Here is an 8,787-nt window from a genome sequence, read left to right as displayed (position 1 = left end):
GGCGTTTTTTCTTCCTTTCTTTCTTTGTTCTATGTGTTAGCGAATCGGCCTTTAATATCACACGAGGACTCACAACCAACAATTTTCAGTTTGAAGTGTAAAAAATCTGCAGGTGTTGACGTAACTGACTTGCCCCGTACCCTTGAGTACATCCATGAAGTTCTCGTAGTACTACTAAATCGCATTATTCCAAGTGGAGAAATTCCCATAAACTTGCAAACCTCTACACGAAAATCGGTGCGCGTGATAAAGTTGAAAATTATCGTCCGATATCAAATGTGCCTTCTATAACACAAATTCTAGGAAAAAAAAAAAAAAAAAACACTTGTTCGCCGTTTTCTGCGCCGTGACTGGCAGCACTCCGGCGAAGCGAAACGGGGTCGATTCGAGCACGATATCGGCGTCTTTCGACGTGCTCGCCGGCGACCGTCGCACGAGTACGTCGCACGAGCGCGTCTGCCGGGGCGCCGTTTGCGAAGCCGACGCAAAAGTGGGAACCGCCGCTCGGATGATCGCCGCTTTCGGCAGAGTGAGTGTTGGCACTCCGGGGAAGCGAAACAGCGTGAATGCGCCCACGAAATCGGCGTATTTTGAAGTGCCCGCCGGCGACCGTCGCACGAGTACGGTAAACCGCGTCAGCCGGGGCGTAGTTCGGGACGCCGACGAAAAAGTGGGAAGCGCAACTCGGATCTTCGCCGTTTTTGCAGGAGTGAGTGGCGGCCCTCCTGCGAGACCAAGAAGCATCGATTCGTGCACGAATTCGGCGCCTTTCGACGTGATCGCCGGCGACCGTCGCTCGAGTAGGGCAAACCGCGTCTGCCGGGGCGGGCTTCGGGACGCCGATGCGAAAGTGGGAAACGCTGCTCGGATGTTCGCCGTTTTTGGCCGAGTGAGTGCTGGCACTCGGGCGAAGCCAAACGGGGCCGATTACGGCACGATATCGGCGTCTTTCGACGTGCCCGCCGGCGACCGTCGCACGAGTACGGTAAACCGCGTCAGCCCGGGCGGAGTTCGGGACGCCGATGCGAAAGTGGAGAACGCCGCTCGGATCTTCGCCGTTTTTGGAGGAGTGAGTGGCGGCACTCCGGAGAAGCCAAGGAGCGCCAATTAGCGCACGATATCGGCGTCTTTCGACGCGCTCGCCGGCGACCGTCGCACGAGTAGGGCAAACCGCGTCTGCCGGGGCGGGGTTTACGACGCCGACGCAAAAGTGGGAACCGCCGCTCGGATGTTGGCCGTTTTTGGCAGAGTGAGTGCTGGCACTCCGGCGACGCGAAAGAGCGCGAATGCGCCCACGAAAGTGGCGTATTTGGACGTGCGTGACGGCGACCGCTGCAGGAGTACGAAAAACCACGTCAGCCGGGGCGAGCGACACACGGCGGTCTGGGTGCTTATCGCTGCTATTATAGGGGCACCCCGGCAGACGCAGAAAAAAAAAAAAAAAATTTTCGACCTTCTTTTTTGCTGGTCGAGCTCGGGTAACCCAGGTCGCAATGGGAGCCGCGCACGAAAGCGGCGTCGCGAGACGCGTTCGCGGTCGCTAGTCGCACGAGCTCGGCAACCGCGTCAGCCGGCGCGGAGTTCGGGATGCCGACGGCTAAGTGGGTACCGCTGCTCGGATGTTCGCCGTTTTTGGCCGAGTGAGTGCTGGCACTCCGGTGAAGCCAAGGAGCGCCAATTCGTGCACGATATCGGCGTCTTTCGACGTGCCCGCCGGCCACCGCCGCACGAGTACGGCAAACCGCGTCTGCCGGGGCGGGGTTCGCGACGCGTACGCAATAGTGGGAACCGTCGCTCGGATGTTCGTCGTCTTTGGCCGAGCGAGTGCTGGCACTCCGGCGAAGCGAAACGGGGCCGATTCGGGCACGATATCGGCGTATTTCGACGTGCTCGCCGGCGACCGTCGCACGAGTACGGCAAAGCGCGTCTGCCGGGGCGAGGTTTGCGACGCCGACGAAAAAGTGGGAAGCGCCGCTCGGATCTTCGCCGTTTTTGCAGGAGTGAGTGGCGGCCCTCCTGCGAGACCAAGAAGCATCGACTCGCGCACGATATCGGTGTCTTTCGACGTGCCCGCCGGCCACCGCCGCACGAGTACGGCAAACCGCGTATGCCGGGGCGGGGTTGGCGACGCCGACGCAAAAGTGGGAACCGCCACTAGGATGTTCGCCGTTTTTGGCAGAGTGAGTGCTGGCACTCCGGCGAAGCGAAAGAGCGCGAATGCGCCCACGAAAGTGGCGTGTTTGGACGTGCTTGACGACGACCACCGCAGGAAAACGAAAAACCACGTCAGCCGGGGCGAGCGACCCATGGCGGTCTGGGTGCTTATCGCTGCTATTATAGGGGCACCCCGGCAGACGCAAAAAAAAAAAAAAAAAATTTTTTTCGACATTCTTTTTTGCTCGTCGACCTCGGGTGACCCAGGTCGCAGTGGGAGCCGCGCACGAAAGCGGCGTCGCGAGACGGCTTCGCGGTCGCTAGTCGCACGAGCTCGGCAACCGCGTCTGCCGGGGCGGAGTTCGGGACGCCGACGGCTAAGTGGGAACCGCCGCTCGGATGTTCGCCGTTTGTGGCCGAGTGAGTGCTGGCACTCCGGCGAAGCCAAACGGGGCCGATTCCGGCACGATATCGGCGTCTTTCTACGTGCTCGCCGGCGACCGTCGCACGAGTACGGCAAAGTGCGTCTGCCGGGGCGGGGTTTGCGACGCGTACGCAATAGTGAGAACCGTCGCTCGGATGTTCGTCGTCTTTCGCCGAGCCAGTGCTGGCAATCCGGCGAAGCCGAACGGAGCCGATTCGGGCACGATATCGGCGTCTTTCCACGTGCTCGCCGGCGACCGTCGCACGAGTACGGTAAACCGCGTCAGCCGGGGCGGAGTTCGGGACGCCGATGCGAAAGTGGGAAGCGCCGCTCGGATCTTCGCCGTTTTTGGAGGAGTCAGTGGCGGCACTCCGGTGAAGCCAAGGTGCGCCAATTCGCGCACGATATCGGCGTCTTTCGACGTGCCCGCCGGCCACCGTCGCACGAGTACGGCAAACCTCGTCTGCCGGGGCGGGGTTTGCGACGCCGACGCAAAAGTGGGAACCGCCGCTCGGATGTTCGCCGTTTTTGGCAGAGTGAGTGCTGGCACTCCGGCGAAGCGAAAGAGCGCGAATGCGCCCACGAAAGTGGCGTGTTTGGACGTGCTTGACGACGACCACCGCAGGAAAACGAAAAACCACGTCAGCCGGGGCGAGCGACCCATGGCGGTCTGGGTGCTTATCGCTGCTATTATAGGGGCACCCCGGCAGACGCAAAAAAAAAAAAATTTTTTTTCGACATTCTTTTTTGCTCGTCGACCTCGGGTGACCCAGGTCGCAGTGGGAGCCGCGCACGAAAGCGGCGTCGCGAGACGGCTTCGCGGTCGCTAGTCGCACGAGCTCGGCAACCGCGTCTGCCGGGGCGGAGTTCGGGACGCCGACGGCTAAGTGGGAACCGCCGCTCGGATGTTCGCCGTTTGTGGCCGAGTGAGTGCTGGCACTCCGGCGAAGCCAAACGGGGCCGATTCCGGCACGATATCGGCGTCTTTCTACGTGCTCGCCGGCGACCGTCGCACGAGTACGGCAAAGTGCGTCTGCCGGGGCGGGGTTTGCGACGCGTACGCAATAGTGAGAACCGTCGCTCGGATGTTCGTCGTCTTTCGCCGAGCCAGTGCTGGCACTCCGGCGAAGCCGAACGGAGCCGATTCGGGCACGATATCGGCGTCTTTCCACGTGCTCGCCGGCGACCGTCGCACGAGTACGGTAAACCGCGTCAGCCGGGGCGGAGTTCGGGACGCCGATGCGAAAGTGGGAAGCGCCGCTCGGATCTTCGCCGTTTTTGGAGGAGTCAGTGGCGGCACTCCGGTGAAGCCAAGGTGCGCCAATTCGCGCACGATATCGGCGTCTTTCGACGTGCCCGCCGGCCACCGTCGCACGAGTACGGCAAACCTCGTCTGCCGGGGCGGGGTTTGCGACGCCGACGCAAAAGTGGGAACCGCCGCTCGGATGTTCGCCGTTTTTGGCAGAGTGAGTGCTGGCACTCCGGCGAAGCGAAAGAGCGTGAATGCGCCCACGAAAGTAGCGTATTTGGACGTGCTTGACGGCGACCGCCGCAGGAGTACGAAAAACCACGTCAGCCGGGGCGAGCGACCCACGGCGGTCTGGGTGCTTATCGCTGCTATTATAGGGGCACCCCGGCAGACGCAGAAAGAAAAAAAAAAATGGGGACATGGCGTGCGTCACCGTGCGGCTTCGCAGCGTTGCCGAAGTCGCCGAGCCCTTCGACTGAGCCGAACGGCGGACAGGGAACGTTGGTCGGCCGTTCTAACCTGTCGGTGCCACGCCGAGACGTCGTTAAGGAAAACCGCGTCGTGGGCCTCTACGACGCCGTCGAGTCGTTGTACGTTTGGTGTCCAGCGTGTCGGCGGCGAGTAGCGGACACGTCGTTCACGACTTCGGTCTTTCGCAGTCGACGCGAACTTGCGGAGAGTCGTGGTGCCTCACGTTTTCGGCAGAAACCGCGGCGGAATTTTCCCGTGCGTGCGCGCACGACCTCGGTGCTGTGCCGTCAGCGTAGTGTTGCACAAACTCGTGGCCTACCCAAGGTGCGGTACGTTTGCGGCCGTATCCTCGGTGGGAATTTCGTGAGTAGGGTCGCAAATTCTACGACCTCGGCGGGTTTGAGAGCGACGTAGACTTGTGGCACGCTCAACATGCCACACGTTTCGGGGCACACCCGCGGTGAAATTTTCTCGAGTACGCTCGTATTAGGGCCCAAGGAGGTCTGGGTACTTATCGCTGCTATTATGTGGGGGTTCTCGTGAGCGGCGTACGCGAAAGCGACCGGGTGTCTGATATGCGGCGGGCTTCGGCCTCGTCAAGCGTGTCCTCGGGTCTGCTCCAGGGGAATCCACGGCAGTCGTCTGCAGCCTCATCCGCTTGATGCGTTAGGGGCTGGTTGTCGGACGGTGCCGTTTTACCACGATATCGAGGTGTGTTCCGTGTCGTCCTCGGGCGATTCAGATGCGAAAGCGCCGAAGACGCGGGCGTGACCCGTCGTCTGGCGGCTTTGCAGTCTCGGCTCCGTTGCTAGTTCCGGCCGGTCCACCGACAGTGCAGCGGGCTTGGGCAACCCGCACGGCGCGACCGAGTCGATGCAACGAAAAAGAGCGAGCATGAACGTGCTTCTTGCCGCACGGCTCCCACTCGTCTTTCGGGAAGGTTGTGCCGTAGCGAGCTCGAACGCCGTCATCTCGGAGTGCAAAATAAGCGTGTTGGGGCGCCTGAAGGTGGCCTCCGCCGCACACAGACTGCGTCCGGCCCGCCGAGGGCGAGGACGGACGCGCAGTCGAACGATTACCTGGTTGATCCTGCCAGTAATCATATGCTTGTCTCAAAGATTAAGCCATGCATGTCTAAGTACATGCCGAAATAAGGCGAAACCGCGAATGGCTCATTAAATCAGTTATGGTTCCTTAGATCGTTTCTTCCTACTTGGATAACTGTGGCAATTCTAGAGCTAATACATGCAGTGAGCCTGGAGCCCTTTGGGTAACGGGTGCTTTTATTAGACCAAGATCGATCGGGTTTCGGCCCGTATTGTGTGGTGACTCTGGATAACTTTGTGCTGATCGCATGGCCACGAGCCGGCGACGTTTCTTTCAAGTGTCTGCCTTATCAACTTTCGATGGTAGGTTACTTGCTTACCATGGTTGTTACGGGTAACGGAGAATCAGGGTTCGATTCCGGAGAGGGAGCCTGAGAAACGGCTACCACATCCAAGGAAGGCAGCAGGCGCGCAAATTACCCACTCCCGGCACGGGGAGGTAGTGACGAAAAATAACAATACGGGACTCTTTTGAGGCCCCGTAATTGAAATGAGTACACTCTAAATCCTTTAACGAGGATCAATTGGAGGGCAAGTCTGGTGCCAGCAGCCGCGGTAATTCCAGCTCCAATAGCGTATACTAAAGCTGCTGCGGTTAAAAAGCTCGTAGTTGGATCTCAGTTCCAGACGAGTAGTGCATCTACCCGATGCGACGGCTCGGACTGAACATCATGCCGGTTCTTTCTTGGTGCACTTCATTGTGTGCCTCGAGATGGCCGGTGCTTTTACTTTGAAAAAATTAGAGTGCTCAACGCAGGCGAGTCGCCTGAATAAACTTGCATGGAATAATAGAACAAGACCTCGTTTCTGTTCTGTTGGTTTTTGGAATACGAGGTAATGATTAAGAGGGACGGACGGGGGCATTCGTATTGCGGCGCTAGAGGTGAAATTCTTGGACCGTCGCAAGACGAACTACTGCGAAAGCATTTGCCAAGAATGTTTTCATTGATCAAGAACGAAAGTCAGAGGTTCGAAGGCGATCAGATACCGCCCTAGTTCTGACCATAAACGATGCCAACCAGCGATCCGCCTGAGTTACTCAAATGACTCGGCGGGCAGCTTCCGGGAAACCAAAGTATTTGGGTTCCGGGGGAAGTATGGTTGCAAAGCTGAAACTTAAAGGAATTGACGGAAGGGCACCACCAGGAGTGGAGCCTGCGGCTTAATTTGACTCAACACGGGAAAACTTACCCGGCCCGGACACTGGGAGGATTGACAGATTGAGAGCTCTTTCTTGATTCGGTGGATGGTGGTGCATGGCCGTTCTTAGTTGGTGGAGCGATTTGTCTGGTTAATTCCGATAACGAACGAGACTCTAGCCTATTAAATAGGTGCGGGGTTCCCAGCACCTTACAACCTTCTTAGAGGGACAAGCGGCTCCTAGCCGCACGAAACAGAGCAATAACAGGTCTGTGATGCCCTTAGATGTCCGGGGCCGCACGCGCGCTACACTGAAGGAAGCAGCGTGTCTTTATCCCTGTCTGAAAAGACTGGGTAACCCGTGGAACTTCTTTCGTGATTGGGATAGGGGCTTGCAATTGTTCCCCTTGAACGAGGAATTCCCAGTAAGCGCGAGTCATAAGCTCGCGTTGATTACGTCCCTGCCCTTTGTACACACCGCCCGTCGCTACTACCGATTGAATGATTTAGTGAGGTCTTCGGACCGATGTCCGGCGCGGCCTTTCGGTTGCGCCGGTCTGTTGGAAAGATGACCAAACTTGATCATTTAGAGGAAGTAAAAGTCGTAACAAGGTTTCCGTAGGTGAACCTGCGGAAGGATCATTAACGGATTGTGAAGGGTGAGCGCCTCAGCTGCGTCTGCGCCCGACACTTTCTGCCGCTGACCCCGTTTGGACGCGGGGTCGGCTTTTCCCCACGGGGCTGCCTGAATGTGGAGCGGCACCCCGTGACAAATTGTTGCGCCCAGCGGACGCCAACACCGCGACCTTGGACGGTCGGCCAGGTGGCGGACGCGGGTACAAACGGCGCAACGCACTCATAGGTCGGCTTTCGACCCGCCACTGCACCGTGGCTCGAAGCGCTCGAAATGCGCGACCCGACCGCTGCGGGACCGCCTAGTACTGTAAACAGGAGCGGCGGAGCGCGAACGGCGAGTCGTGGTTACGTCGGTAGAAGGCGAGGCTGCGCGTTCCCGAAACGCCAGCCGAGTGCCCTCCCGACCGTTCGAGCGTGCAAGAACGAGACCCGACAATCGCGCGGCGACTGCCAAGTACGAGAGGAACGGCACAAGCGTCGGCGGTCGGTCAAGGAACTGGCGATGTGACGGGTCCGCTGTGCACCAGTGCATACCGTCCCGCCGTCCGCGGCAAGCGCCTCCGCGTCCTCGGGTGACGGAGGCTGCCGGTCGGTTCTTGCAGGCGAGGGATCTCGCTGGCACCGGTTCGCGTTGACGCGCGGCCGGTCATGGCACGGCGATGCGACGGCCGAGGTGCGCAGTACTCGATGGAGGAACCGCACGCTCCGATGACCGTCCCGCCCTCCGCGGCGTATGCGTACCGACCGTAATGGTTGCAGCAGCGCCGGCCGGCTTTTGAATTCGCCACACGAAACACGGTGCGAGATCGCGGTTAGGGGAGCGTCGACGTTGCCAGGCGTTTTGCTTGCTGCCGAGGGAAAGGCGGCACGGCCACGTCGCGCTCGTCGCGATTAGCGGGTCTGCGCGCTTTGGGAAGGTGCCGCAACGACTTGCCGAAAGAGGAAGCACGGAAGAACGAGGGACTTGGACGTCCCGACAATTGAACGCACTTGCGGCCAGGCCCTTGCTGGCTTCGTTCTTCCGCCTCGAGTAGGCTCGTACGCGGCTCCGGCGCCGAAAGTGGTCCTTGGCACCGACTTCGGTGGACGTGGGAAGTGCCGCGCAAGTACGGCGCGCCTGGCTCCACCTGTTGGCTAAAGTAGGCAGCCGGATCGGCATTTTGGTGTGCGGTGGCAAACCGTGGATGCGAAAAAAGCTTGTGCGATTTCGTGGAACAAAAAGCGGGGGTCCCCCTTTTTATGCGGAGGAGACCGACCCGCCCGCCGTGGTGAACCGCGACGCCACGGTAAAAACGGGAGAGGCTTGTCGATGGGACCGTGCATCCCGCGCTCCACGGAGGCCGGGAGGCGGCCGCCCGAGGAAATGTGTAGCCGTCGAGGCCCGCATCTGCGTGCACTCTTATCCAAATGGGTGTACCGCAGGCATTTTCTGGTTAGGCGGGCCAATGAGAGCGAGCACACAACGATACCTACGGGTCCGGCTTGGAGAACCGGCTTCGACGCCTCCCGAGTATTTATAGAGGGGTGGACCACGAAAGCACTCGCAAGTAGCGGAAGCGAAACGCCGTCCGAAACACACCGTTTGCTCGATTTGCGGCAGCCGAAAA

The 8,787-nt window shown here is 59.6% G+C and overlaps 1 non-coding gene across 1 annotated transcript; it reads left to right on the top strand.

Moving 5' to 3' along the window:
• The first annotated feature begins 5,374 nt into the window (after window positions 1-5,374).
• On the top strand, window positions 5,375-7,189 carry LOC142795508 (small subunit ribosomal RNA). The gene has a single exon (XR_012893080.1). It is a non-coding gene; the product is annotated as a small subunit ribosomal RNA (ribosomal RNA).
• The last annotated feature ends 1,598 nt before the right edge of the window (window positions 7,190-8,787 follow it).

Source organism: Rhipicephalus microplus, unplaced genomic scaffold (assembly GCF_043290135.1).
Source record: "Rhipicephalus microplus isolate Deutch F79 unplaced genomic scaffold, USDA_Rmic scaffold_705, whole genome shotgun sequence".
Lineage (NCBI taxonomy): Eukaryota > Metazoa > Arthropoda > Arachnida > Ixodida > Ixodidae > Rhipicephalus > Rhipicephalus microplus.
This window is presented reverse-complemented; position numbering and strand designations above follow the sequence as displayed.